Source organism: Hemiscyllium ocellatum, chromosome 22 (assembly GCF_020745735.1).
Source record: "Hemiscyllium ocellatum isolate sHemOce1 chromosome 22, sHemOce1.pat.X.cur, whole genome shotgun sequence".
Taxonomy (NCBI): domain Eukaryota; kingdom Metazoa; phylum Chordata; class Chondrichthyes; order Orectolobiformes; family Hemiscylliidae; genus Hemiscyllium; species Hemiscyllium ocellatum.
Window position 1 is genome coordinate 27,482,002 of NC_083422.1, and position 14,768 is coordinate 27,496,769.

Consider the following 14,768-nt stretch of genomic DNA (forward strand, 5'->3'; position numbering starts at 1 on the left):
CATGGTGAAGATAAGGCGTTGGGGGCCGGGGAAGCCAAAATCACGGAGGAGGTGGAGGGCGTGGTTGTTGTCCCGAACGTAGTTGGGGAGTTCTTGGACTAAGGGGGACAGGACCATGTCAAGGTATGCAGGAATGAGTTCAGTGGGGCAGGAGTGGTCTGAGACAGTGGGTTGGCCAGCAGTCAGGTTTGTGGATTTTGGGCAGGAGGTAGAAACGGGCAGTGCAGGGTTGTGGGACTGTGAAGTTGGAGGCGGTGGTGAGGTTATGGATGGTCTGTGAGATGATGGTTTGGTGGTGGGAGGTGTGGTCATGGACAAGGGGGCAGTAGGAGGAGGTGTCCGCGAGCTGGCATTTAGCCTCAGCAATATAAAGATCGGTGTGCCAAACTACCACCGCGCCTCCCTTGTCTGCTGGTTTGATGGTGAGGTTGGGGTTGGAGCGGAGGGATTGGAGGGCTGCACGTCCCGAGGGTGAGAGGTTGGAGTGTGTGAAAGGGGTGGACAGGTTGAGGCGGTCAATGTCGCGGCGGCAGTTGGCTATGAAGTGATCAAGGGTGGGAAAGAGGCCAGCACGGGGTGTCCAGGTGGATGCGGTGTGTTGGAGGCGGGAGAAGGGGTCGTCAGAGGGTGGGCGGGAGACCTGGTTGAAGATGTTGGCGCGGAGGCGAAGGCGGCAGAAGAAATGCTCAATGTCTCGCCACGTGTTGAATTTGTTAATTTGAGCATTTCTTCTGCCGCCTTCACCTACCATCCCACCAACCTCCAGATATATCGTATCATCCTTTGTCATTTCCGCCACCTCCAAATGGACCCCATCACCAGGGATATATTTCCCTCCCCACCCCTATCAGCGTTCCGGAAAGACCACACTCTCCGCGACTCCCTCGTCAGATCCACACACCCCACCAACCCAACCTCCACTCCCAGCACCTTCCCCGTAACCGCAAGAAATACAAAACTTGTGCCCACACCTCCCCCCTCACTTCCCTCCAAGGCCCCAAGGGATCCTTCCATATCTGTCAGAAATTCACCTGCACCTCCACACACATCATTTACTGCATCCGCTGCACCCGATGTGGCCTCCTATACATTGGGAAGACAGGTCGCCTACTTGCGGAACGTTTCAGAGAACACCTTGGGGACACCCGCACCAACCAACCCAACCGCCTCGTGGCTGAACACTTTAACTCCCCCTCCCACTCTGCTAAGGACATGCAGGTCCTTGGCCTCCTCCATCGCCAGACCATGGCAACCAGATGCCTGGAGAAAGAGTGCCTTATCTTCCACCTAGGAACCCTCCAACCACAAGGGATGAATGCAGCTTTCTCATTTCCCCTCCCCCCACCCTTTCTCAGTCCCAACCCTCAGACTCAGCACCGCCTTCTTGACCTGCAATCTTTTTCCTGACCTCTCCGCCCTCACCCCCTCTCCGGCCTATCACCCTCATCTTAACCTCCTTCCACCTGTCGTATTCCCAACGCCCCTCCCCCAAGTCCTTCCTCCCTACCTTTTATCTTAGCCTGCTTGGCACACCCTCCTCATTCCTGAAGAAGGGCTTATGCTCGAAACGTCGATTCTCCTGCTCCTTCGATGCTGCCTGACCTGCTGCGCTTTTCCAGCAACACATTTTTAAGCTCCGATCTCCAGCATCTGCAGTCCTCACTTTCTTCTATTATAAACCTTGGAAAAGCTCAGTAGGTCAGGAAACATCCAAGGAACAGGGGAGTTGACGTTGCGAGCATGAGCTCTTCATCGTGAATGATGAAGAAGAGCTAATGCTCGAAACGTTGACTCTCCTCTTCCTCGAATGCTGCCTGATTGGCTGTGCTTTTCCAGTGCTACACTTTTGACTCTGACCTCCAGTACCTGCAGTCCTCACTTTCTCCTATTATAACCCTTGTTGTTACTTTAAAATTAAAACTTTCAGTTAATAGCCAAATGACTGACACAAGAGTTTACATTTTAAAACCTTTTCCGTAACAAATGACTAAAGCATCTTTTTAGTTAACTTATACTTGAACAGCTTCACCTCCTCCCATCTTATTCTAAGCCCACCTGGGAAAACACACTTCACTGGTAAACTTACATGGCCCTTTATACAGACATTCAATTTTCCCAGAATCAATCCAAAAGAATTTTTAGATCCCAATGACTTATTTCTTTTTTCAACCACGTAAGTTAGAATCTGAGAAAAGTCTTCCAATGTGGCCCCCACTCAAATGTCTCCATCTTACGCAAGTTAGCTGACTCCCCTAGCTTCATTTTCAACTCCTGATTGATTTGGCCTTTTCTGTCCGAGCACACGTTACCATATGCGTTCTTGTGCAGCGAACCATATGTCTTGGCCTCTAGCTGTTCCCTTTCTCCGCGATCTAGGCATACTAAAAGCAGTGATGTTCTAAGAATGCCTGTAATCTCAGTTTTGCCAAGTAGGGTAGACAAGCAGGAGGCTGGGAGAACACAGCAAGCCAGGCAGCATCAGGAGGTGGAGAGGTCAACATTTCGGGTGTAAACCTTCTTCAGGACTGAGGGTAGGTGTAGGGGGAGCAGCAGATAAAGGGGGTGGTAGGGGCAACGTAGTGAAGTGGGGATAGGTGAAGACAGTCAGAGGGTAGAACCTGGTTGACCAATGGGAGGAATGAATCCGATAGGTGGCTGGGAAGAGTGGAAGGGAAAGGGAAGAGCTGGCAAGGGGGGTTGGAAGAAAGAAAGTTATTTGAAATGGAGAACTCAATGTTGAGTCCACTGAGCTACAGACTGGCCAGGTGGAAGATGAGGTGTTGCTCCTCCAATTTGCAGTTTGGTTTTTTTTTCGCAATGGAGGAGGTCAAGGATGGTCATGTTGGAAAGGAAATGGGAAGGGGAATTAAAATGGGTGGTGACTGGGAGGTCCGGTCGGCCCCTGTGAGCCCGGCTCAGGTGCTCAGCAAACCGTTCACTAAGATTATGCTTGGTCTCCCTGACGCAAAGAAGTGGAGGGGCAGAAGCAGCCACTCATATGGGCCTTTATATAAGATTTGCTGTCCTTGAAAGCCCAACCCTCTTTCATATTGAAACTAGATAGTTCAAAGCACAACAGTTTACATTACAACAATCACAACTCTTCCTTCGAATGCTGGAGAATTTCACTTTCCACTGCTAGCACACTAGATGCTCCCAAATATTTAAGCACTTTCTTCAAAGTAAAACTATCCAAGTCTTCCTTTGATATCATCAATCAAACTTCCCAGGCCCACTATCAGGCAGGCTTTGAGCCCAGGCACATGACCTCCTTCATTTTATTTGCCAAAAAACATAAAAATCTTATCAACCTCATAACTGTAACAATACTAGCAGTAGCACAGAGCCACTGATCCTTAATCTCTGCAAACAGGCTACAGTTAAGATGAAAGTTTCTTGCATTCGATGGTAAGTATCATAAGCAGATTGAGTTGTGATATTTCCTAACCACACCATATTTGGCATTAATCCACAAAACTACATAGAGTTTCATGATAAGAAACCACAAGACAAATTTTAAACTGAAGAAACATCATTAGTTTAGCTAGGAATGTTGCTATCTTTTAGCGTTGGGGTTCAACCACAAACAGCAAACACTCTATTAGCCTTGTGCTATTCACAGCTCAGGTGCCATAATGTTGATACTTGGTGCAAAAATTGGAAATACTCCATTCCTAAGCACTGACTTCTTTCACCTTGGTGAAGGACAAACATTCGGAGACATTCTGTAAATAAACAAACAGTCATAACTAAAATAGATGAACCAAGACTTATGAGGAAAAAAATAAACATGAATAGTTGAAAAAAAAATCTAAGCTAAACAGACAAAGTTTCAAATGGCCATAGTACTTAAGTTATTTATATTCTGAAGATAGAGCAGAAAATATAGTACATATGGAACAAGATGAAACAATCGTTGCTGTGGATCTCTTGCAATTTGTTTTTGTAACTTCCGAAAATTTGTTGATATGTAATGACATTTGTTTTTGACAATTTGTTCAACGTCTTGCTCAAATTTCATTATAATCTCCAAAAGTTTGCCAATGGGCCACAAGCCAAGAGGTTGATATACTCAAGATGATTCCCACAAGCCCATCATTAGGCAACTCCATATATTTAGTTCAACAGTACATGTGCTATAAACACTGAACTGGATTCTCAACATTCTTTCCCCACCCCAACAAATGATCTACAAATTGAAATTAGATCAAAAATGAAAGAAGTCTTAGCTTCTACTGAACAGTTCCTCTGCCCAAAATTGTCCAAAGTCATACTTCAGCAACATGATCCCTTAATTTTCTATGCTTTTCATCAAACTTTACATTTTCAGTTTCCTTCAGAAACTCTAATTATTAAATAGGCACTGAAATGCAGTGAAAACGTTTATTCAATGTAGGTCCCCTACAATCAGAACTGGGGAAGTCATCATGGAGAACAAGGAGTTGGCAGACCAATTATATGCATATCTTGGTTCAGTCTTCAAAAAGGACATAACTAAATCTTAACATGTTGGGAACAAATGGTCACGTGAGTGGGAGGAATTGAAGGGAATCAGTGTTAATCGAGAAATGGTGTTAGGAAAATTAATGGGATTTAAAGGTCAAGAAATCCCCAAGACTCAATAATCTACATCCCAGGGCACTGAAGGAAGTTACCCCAGATGCATTGGTCATCTTTGAAGATTCTACAGACTGTGGAACAGTTACTATGGATTGGAGGATAGCTAATGTAATCCCTCTATGTAAAAAAAAGGTAGTGAGAAAATGGGGAATCATAGACTGGTTAGCTGGACATTAGCATTAGGAAAAATACTGGAGTCCATTGTTTAAGATTTAATATTAGAGTATTAGAATAACACTGACAAGATCAGATTCCAGCTATTCACCATAGATTAATAATTTAAATGAAGTAATTAAATGCAACCTCTCCAAGTTAGCAATCAACATAAACCTGGGTGGGAGGGCGAACTGTGTGGACGATGCAGAAATACTTCTGTGCAGTTTGAATAAATTGAGCAAGTGGATAAACACATGGCAAATGAAGTACAGTGCAGGTAAATACAAGGCTATTCACTTTGCTAGTAAAAGCAGGACAAAGGATTGCTATCTGAATGGTGATGGATTGGGAAAAGGAGAGGCACAACAAGATCCATGTGTCCTTGTACACCAGACATAGTAGAAAGCATGCAGAGGCAGCAGGCAGTCCAGAAGGGAAATGGTATGTTGAACTTCATAGTGTGAGGATTTGACTGGAGCAGAGAGGTCTTTCTGTGATTGTACAGACCACAGCTGAAATATTGTGTGTAGCTTTGTTCTCCTTACCTGAGGAAAGATGTTCTGGCTTTGGAAAGAGTGCAAGAAAGAGACTGATTGTAGGACTGACATAGAAAGAGTGATTGGATTTCTTTGGACTACATATATGGGAGTTTCGAAGAATGAGGGGAGTTCTCATAGAAATCTATAAAATGTTAATAGGACTAGACAGGAGAAAAGCAGGAAGAATGTTCCCACTGACAGGGGGGTCCAGAAACATTGGTCACAGTTTGAGAAAATGGGGCAGGCCCTGCAGAAAGGAGATGGGGAGAAATTTCTTCACCCAGAGAATGGTGAGCCTGGTGAATTCTCTGCCACAGAACATGGTTGAGGCCTAAACATTAAAAGGTATCAATGAGTTAGATATAGTTCTTAGGGACAAAGGGATCAAAAGGTATGAGGTAAAAGCAGGAACAAGATACAGAGTTGGACGATCAGCAATGATCATACTGAACAGCAAATTAGGCTTGAAAGTCTGAATAGCTTACTCCTGCTCCTATTTTGATACTTCCTGTTCTGGATCGAGGGCTGACATAGCTAGTTGTGTGTGCAAGCCCATGATATGACAAAACTCCACGCAGCCTTGTCAAACACCTCCTTTGGAAGAATACAGTGCATGGTACAGAAGACAGTGAAGCAAATACATATATTCATTTCTCTTCTCAAAATTATATTTCTAAAACCATCTAGAAAAAAAAGCACTCTGTATCCCTCTTTCCTTTTCTGAATTTTTTAATTATAATCTGTTCTATCCCAACCTATGTACCATTGCATGAACAGTGCCACAAAGTACTCTCTACAGTCTGTATTTAATTTCTGTTCAACAAAATTCCAAACATTATATGGCACTTTGCTGGACAGTAAGCTCTTGTGACAAATGAGCAGCCTACTCTATAACAAAAGTTTGAATTTATACAGTGCTTTTAACATAGTAACCAACTGCAACAGGAGCAGGGTCAGAGAAAAAAAAGTCATCAAGTTATGTAGATAGCTGTTAGGGCAGATAACCGAAACCTCGTCAAAGTTCAGGAGATTTCACAGACCAATCAGATTACTTCTCTATTATATTGTCTCTTTGGTCCACAATATTGTGAACTGCTGATTAGTTTTTTTTTAATCCACAGGACATTGGCATCACTGGCTGAGCCAGCATTCATTGCCCATTTCTAACTGGTGAGGGCAATTGAGAGTCACCATATTGGATCCAGAGTCACGTGTAGGTCAGACCAGGAAAGGGTGGCAGTTTCCTTCCCTAAAGGATATTAGTGAACCAGATGGGGTCTTCCCCAAACAATTAGCAATTGTCTCATGGTCATCATTAGACTTTAAATTCCAGATGTCGTTTTTTGAATTCAAATTGCACCATAGTCCATGGCAGGTTTCAAAGCCAGTTATCCAGATCATTACCTGGGGCCTGCAGATTAACAGTCGAGAGTGTGGTGCTGGAAAAGCATAGCAGGTCAGACATTGTCCGAGAAGCAGGACAATAGACGTTTTGGGCAAGAGCCCTTCATCAGCCCTTCCTGATGAAGAACATTTGCCCAAAACATTGATTCGCCTGCTTCTCGGATGCTGCCCGACCTGTTGTGCTTTCCCAGCACCATGCTCTTAACTCTGGTCTCCAACATCTGCAATCCTCACTTTTTCCAGATTAATAGTCTGACAGTAAAACCACTAGGCCATCATCTCACCAAATCTTAATGCTCTGTCAATGGTTCTGAGCTGACCAGTATTCAAGCTCTAACCTACACCCCAAAGGTTCAAATTCAAAGGCCGATATCAGAAATGACGTCTGTTGCCAGCAAATGAATTGGGCCTGGATCAGATGCAGTCTGCGGGTTGCAGTGAGTGGCTGTCAGTGTGTGGATTGAGAGTGAAGCCTCAACAGTAGTTTTGGGGAAATATACGAAGGGAAGAAGCCAGATTTAATTGTTGCATCAACAAGTATGTTCTCTGATATGCGATACTGTAAAATGCTGCTCCTAACATTCTTGCATTCTTTTGCCTTCTTATAAAAATGATTTTTTTTTAAAAGTGACAACATAAGAAACTGCTTCATTGGAGTCTTTATGATATTAATTATTTGTAAGACAGTGATTGGGGTGCAATCAGGTACAATCACAAACATTCTATTCTGCAAAGCGACTTACATATAGAGTGTTTTCTAACCGCATGAGTTCTCCAAAAATACCTTACCGACTGTAGTAGAATTTCAGGATTCTGTTAACTATATAAGTGATTGTTTTATATTTAAAATAATGGCTGCATAAACAAAAATCAGTTACACAACAGCCAGTGCTTTTAAGCTGCTCACGCTGTGTATCTTTCACACACGTGCACTGCAAACTCTTTAAAGAGCAGCACTACAGGGATAAGTACTATTATGTAAAGTACTCACCCGCTTACACATCCCAGAGCATTTCATTTTTAACATACTTCTAAGAACGGATAATAATTGGTAGTCAAAGGACATCTCCATAAAACCCCACTGACTAATGTTTCACTGAAGTGAAACAGACTAGTGCCAGTAATGTCAGGTAAAATATCCACCTGGAGTATGTTCACTAGTCAGAGATTAGCCTGTTTACAGCACTGCATGGTGACTAGTGAATGTACTCCACGAGGATCCTGCTGTCAGCAAAGTGTACCCGCGCATTGAAATGTCAGTCTGCAGAGAAGCCCTTAGACTGTGAATCATTCGGTGCCACGGCTTTTATAATGCTCTGGGCCGCAGAAGAGACCAAGTGCATTCCTCAGCGGCATCATTTTTCCCTTAAAGCAGCAGCGCGTTTTATTTTGGGCCTGTCAGCAGAATCACTACAAATGAGGAAGATAAGCTGCATGAAGGAAACCAAATTACACCCCAGCCAAAGAATCCCGAGCAAAGCATGGTAAAGGAGATGGATGTTTGTGAAGTTGATGGGGAACCACAGGATGGGCTTGTGCGGCGCTGTAACAGGAGGCCCCGGCGATGGGGTTAACACCATTAAAGTTGTGCTGCGCTCCAGCAGCGGTGACTGAATGTGGGACAGGGCGATGTTTGCAACTCCAGCCTCGCTACCCACAGAACGGATACATTAAAGGATACAAAGTGTCCCATCTGAGCCTGCGCGACTTCCACTCCTATCACGTGGGAGACAATACTTGCCAGGACTCGAAGTGAAAGGAAGGGGAAGACAGATCTCAGTGACTGAGAGAAACTGGGACTTACTGCACTGAGTGCTCCAGGGAAGGTTCAGCCCTCACGGAGTGCTGCTGACAACGTGAAAGTTCCCGAGGAGAGCTGCCCTTGCCCGTTGTCTAAACTCCTCAAGAACTTGTTTCCCCCTTTCTCATGAATTCGCAGACTTCCTGCACACACTGTAACAACTCTGGCTGTACCTGCGGAGACAGAAGTAAAGTTCCCCGCTTAGGTCATGAACTTTCGTCAGAAGCTGATGCGTTTGCGCAGATTATTCAGTTTTTTTTGTTTAAGTTGTTAATCATTTGCCCAGGTTTCCTTGATTTTAACATATATTATCAGTAAAGATAAGCATTTGTTCCGAACGCCAGGCTGACTGTGATTTGGTGGAGATCAAAACATTCATTTTCTGATCCAGCAATTTGCCTTCCTTGCCTCGATAGTTAATCAGTATCTTTGTAGGCAAATGTCTTAATGTTGTCTCTTTTTTTTTGAAAGGTTAACGAATTTAAAGCATGCAGAGTTATAAACTTAATTTCCAAAAAGTTACTGCCTAAAAAGAAAAAGCATTTTTTGGCGAAAATATTTGCTTATAAATCAGAGATAAATACCAAAGTTTCTGAAATAGTACCCCCACACCTGTCACTGCTATCACCTAGAAGGCCAAGAGCCAGTAGACTCATGGCAACACCGTGAATTCACTGCCACATTGGATCAGGCCAGACAGATATACAAGCCATTTACCTTGATTGTCTTAACACCTATTTACCTGAGGCATGGTATGTTGGGAAACTATGCAACTATTATGACATTGGATGAATGGACACTGTACAACAATCACCAGACAGGGATGTGCCCTCCCAGGGGGGATCTTTTCAGTGGTCAAGGACATTCAGCTTTGGATCTTCAGCTAAACGTCCTCCAAGGTGGACTTCAGGGCATGCAACAACGTAGAGTTTCCGATCAGAAGCTGATACCCACCCATAAGGATGGCCTTAACCGGGCTTTTGAGTTCATGTCACTCTAGAGGTGACTTCTTCACGCTATGCACTCTCACACTGACAAATGCACACTCTCTCGTGGAAACACACACACTGTCTGTCTCACACACACTCATGCGGACTCTCTCACAGGCATATACTCCCACATACTCAAGTACACACACATATATTCCTTCACGTTCACACACTGTCTCAAGTGCACACATACACAAACCCACCCCAACTGTCTGTCTCCCACACACATATAAATCTATGGGGTAAAAAAATAAGTTGGGGGGGGGAATCTATGGGGTGAATTTGCATTCAGAGATTCATATTTGCAGATACAGCTATTTTGTTCAAAGACAGTTAGTTGATGTGGCATTTTATAAATTCCTACTTTGGAAATAAAACCAGTCTGACTCCAGATTGAGATACAGATTTTAAACAAGGCCTCACACCTAAAATACAATGGTCTAACCTGAGATGTCACCTTTTTACGATAAGTGACTTGAAAGAAATTCTGGGATTTACATATTAATCAAAACCTGCATCTCCATCCTTACTGATTAAAATTTTAATAGCCATCTAGATTTGTTCAATATAATAGCATAAGTTGTATGACCCTTTGATCTTTTACTTATAAATTCTGTGTCCAACGTATGCTGTCTCATTTACGATTTGAGGAAGGAGCTGGGGCTCTGAACCTTGCAGTTTCAAATAAACCTGTTGGACTATAACTTGATGTAATGTGATTTTTAACTCTATTCAATATAGTTAATGCTGCAAGGTTTTGGATCGAGCAAAAGTCAGAGTTTTGGTAGAATTGTTTTTGAGATTGGTTGGCTCAATCAAGAGGGAAATTAGAATATCCAAGACTGCCTTTTATAACACCATTTCCTGGGACAGAACCTCATTTCTGTGAGTCATGTTGATTAGACTAGATTCCCTACAGTATGGAAATAGGCCCTTTGGCCCAACCAGTCCACACCGACCCTCTGAAGAGTAATCCACCCAGACCCATTCCCCTACCCTGCATTTACCCCTGATTAATGCACCTAACACGACAGGCAATTTAGCATGATCAATTCACCCAGCCAGCACATCTTTGGACTGTGGGAGAAAACCGGAGCACCCAGAGAAAACCCACGCAGACACGGGGAGAACGTGCAAACTCCACACAGACAGTCATCCCAAGGCTGGAATTGAACCTGGGTCCCTATACACATTGCTGTGTCAAACCACTGTAAGAAGAAAGAATCTACATGTCAGTTGCCATGACGACATAAGAAATGATAGGAAGCCACTGTACGAGGGGATGACCTGGAGAACTGTATTTAATGGGACCACTCGAAACAGAAGGGCCTGATAGTCTGGTCATAACATCAGCACAAGGAGCAGGAACTTTGAGAGCGAGAAGAATAGTCTCCACCTTGGTTCAGCCAGCTGTAATCAGGGTAGTATCAACTTCTTTACCATTTGCGCTTCCAATGCAGAGTTCAAACCAGTGTGAGAACATAGTATTTTTTAGAAATGTAAGGTTACTCGGGACTTTAGATGGAACGAGGGTTTCAAAGAATTGCATGTGTACATCTTGCGTTTCAATGGTAATTAATCACCTCTCATGATCATCCACTTTCCGTTATTAGCGTAAAATAAGTTCCAGTCTGTAAGCATATAAATGAGACACACATGAAAATAGTGCCTAAAAGAAAAAGGTTTAGGATTGTAGCTAACATACGTACGTCATTTCCGCCACCTCCAAATAGACCCCACCACCAAGGATATATTTCCCTCCCCACCGTTATCAGTGTTACGGAGAGACCACTCCCTCCGCAACTCCCTCGTCAGGTCCACACCCCCCACCAACCCAACCTCCACTCCCGGCACCTTCCCCTGCAACTGCAAGAAGTGCAAATCTTGCGCCCACACCTCCCCCCTCACCTCCCTCCAAGGCCCCAATGTATCCTTCCATATCCATCAGAAATTCACCTGTACCTCCACACACATCATTTATTGTATCCGCTGCACCCGATGTGGTCTCCTCTACATTAGGGAGACAGGCCACCTACTTGCGGAACGTTTCAGGGAACACCTCTGGGACACCCGCACCAACCAACCCAACCGCCATGTGGCTGAACACTTTAACTCCCCTCCCACTCTGCCAAGAACATGCAGGTCCTTGGCCTCCTCCATCGCCAGACCCTGACCACACGATGCCTGGAGGAAGAGCGCCCCATCTTCCGCCTAGGAACCCTCCAACCACACGGGATGAATGTAGATTTCTCCAGCTTCCTCATTTCTCCTCCCTCCACCTTATCTCGGTCACAACCCCCGGATTCAGCACCGTCGTCTTGACCTGCAATCTTCTTCCTGACCTCTCCAGTCTATCACCCTCACCCTCACCTCCTTCCACCTATCGTATTCCCAGCGCCCCTCCCCCAAATCCCCTCCCCCCTACCTTTTATCTCGGCCCGCTTGGCACACCAGCCTCATTCCTGAAGAAAGGCTTATGCCCAAAATGTCGATTCTCCTGCTCCTCGGATGCTGCCTGGCCTGCTGTGTTTTTCCAGCACCACATTTTTCAACTTTGGTACTCCAGCATCTGCAGTCCTCACGTTCTCCTAACATACATAACCCATCTATGCAAGAAGAGAGGGAGGGAGAAGTGGAGAAACTCTAGCCACATAACTTGACATCAATTAGGCTATTGGAATTGATCATTAAAGAGGTTGTAGATGAATATTTAGAAAAACTGAAAGTAAGCAGGATGAGTCAGCATAGTTTTATAAAAGGGATTAACTACTTTGAAGGAATAATAAATGTTGTGGTCAAAGATTTCCAGAACGTATGTATGATTATACAGTATGGAAGAGCCCCCCTGCTCATCGAGTCTGTATCACAAAACCAACATATACTCACAACCTACACTTGGCTGATTTTCCTCCACTAGACCCATAGCCTTGAATATTATGACACTTCAAGTGTTCATCCAAGTACTTTTTAAAGGTTTTGGGGTTACCCACCTCAACTTATCCCTGGAACTGCATTCAACACCTCACCATCCTCCAGGTGAAAAGATTTTCCTTATATCCTCTCTAACCCTCCTACATTTCACTTTAAACCTGTGCCCTCTTGCGTTTGACCTTCGACTAAAAGGAATAACAGCTGCTTTCTATTCACCTTGTCCATGATCCCCAATCTTATGCAACTTTATTAGGTGTCCCCTCAACCTTCTCTACTCCAAATGAAACAAGCCAAGCATTTCCAGCCTCCCAGGTGCTGTAGCGAAAGTCATCACAGAAAATTAAAAGCTCACAGTAGGAACACAGGAGCAGAAGTAGGGCATTCAGCCCCTTGAGCCTGCTCTGCCTTTTGACACATTCATGGTTGATTTAATCTTGTCTTCAATTCTAGTTTCTTGCCTGCACCTCTTTAACCTGTTACTAATTAAAAATCTGTCTATTTCCTCCTTAAATTTCAGTGTGCTGGTCTCCACAACACTCTTGGGTGGAGAATTCCATATCATTTCCAACTCATCTGTTAAATCTGCCAACCCCTTCACCTGAACCTATGATTTCCTGTTCCAGATTGCCCCACAAGGGGAAACTTGTGTCCAGATTGTCAATCCCCTTTAATGTGTACCTCATCTCTCATTCTTCTAAACTCTTGATTATAGGCTTAAATTGCTCAATCTGTCTTCTTAAGAGATGCTTACCATTTCTGAGATTAATCTAGTGAAGGAACACTTTGTATGCTGTGTGCAGAATGGTCTCCTTATTTGAGGAAGGAAGTAAATATGATTGAGAGGCAGTTTAGAAAGATGTTGGTTAGCTCAGTTGGCTAGAGGGCTGCCTTGTGATGTAGGATGACCCCCAATAATGTGGGTTCAATTCTGAATGGAACTGCATTCACTGTGAAGGATTCTCACCCCTCACCTGAAGCACAGGGACCCTCAGGTTAAGCTACCACCAGTTGTTTGTCTCTAATAAGAGAGGAATTCTACTGGGACCATGGTGACATCACATATTTTTACCACTATTAGATTGCTACCTGGAAGGAAAGGTCTAACTTATGAGGAAGCATTTCACAAACTGGGTTTGTTTCTACTGAAATTAGAAAGAATTTTATGAAGTGCATAAGATCCTGAATGGTCTTGATAAGGTGGATATGAAAAGGATGTTCCTCTTGTAGGTGAGTTCAGAACTAGGGGCACTGATGTAAAGTTAGAAGTTGTTCCTTTCGGAGAGATGATGAGATTCTTGTTTTCTGAGAGTTGCACAACTTTGGAACACTATACCTTAAAAAGCGATGGATCTATTTAACAGAAATCAATTAGGGGAGATTGGAACATGAAATTCAAAACATAAGCAGATCAGCATGATCTTATTGAAAGACAGAACAGACTTGAGGTCACTTGGCTACTTCTGCTATTTATAGAAAGAATCTGTTCTGCCACTCAGGAAGATCATGGCTGATCTCATTGTGGCTTTCATCACTACTGAGGATTTCTCATCTGCAAGTATGACGTCAAAACATGAAGCGATTACTTTTGCTTCCCACAGCTGATGCCAGACCTGGTATTTCCAGTAATTTCTGCTATTATTTCATATTTCACACTTCAATGTAAAATGAGATCTACATTCCTGTGAGTAAACAGTATCAGGTTTCAAGGAATTAAACTCAGAGGGACTTAGGAGAGCCCGACTGACCTAAGCTCCAAATCCATATGATCTGATGTCACTATGGTGTAGCAGCTGAGCATGTGCAAGAGAGCTTCTATTCAGAGTAAAAGTATAATGTTATTGTTATTCAAACATTAGTTTCTGGAAGGGAGAGTTTTGTTGCTTGCTTCATGTTGTAAAATTGTAAATGCACTGTTTATAAACAGAGTTACCATTTTGGTACACAAGATACGGGTAAGAAATGCCTCTTGTTTTGCAGAAATCAAACCCATGCCTATCCTTGTACTTATGACTTTCTGTGAGTGACAATCTGCTATATGCTGGGGTTTTAGTTCCTGCTAATACTAGAAGTCCTCCAGTAGTAGATGCCATTGCTGTGACAGGATAAATTTAATAAGTTTTATATGTAAATGTTTTATTTTATGTACACCATAAAATAAGCTAAAATCCAAAAGATAGGTGAAAGCTAAGAACAAAACTTCATCTGGCAAGTGAGGTCACCTTGACTTCTGTCACTGGAAATGAAATTTTAAAAACAAAATTGGTGCAAAGCAGTTATCCTCTCAACAACAGTAAAATGCAGGATATCAAATAATACTGTGGCATTTAC

The 14,768-nt window shown here is 43.5% G+C and overlaps 1 protein-coding gene across 2 annotated transcripts in view; it reads right to left on the bottom strand.

Moving 5' to 3' along the window:
- Nucleotides 1-8,729, bottom strand: part of mgmt (O-6-methylguanine-DNA methyltransferase) — a 422,602-nt gene extending 413,873 nt beyond the window's left edge. For both annotated transcript variants that reach the window (XM_060842420.1, XM_060842421.1), the window contains exon 1: nucleotides 8,524-8,729. The gene's annotated coding sequence lies outside the window, so the exon portion shown is untranslated. The remainder of the gene's footprint in view (nucleotides 1-8,523) is intronic.
- Between the last annotated feature and the right edge of the window lie 6,039 nt (nucleotides 8,730-14,768).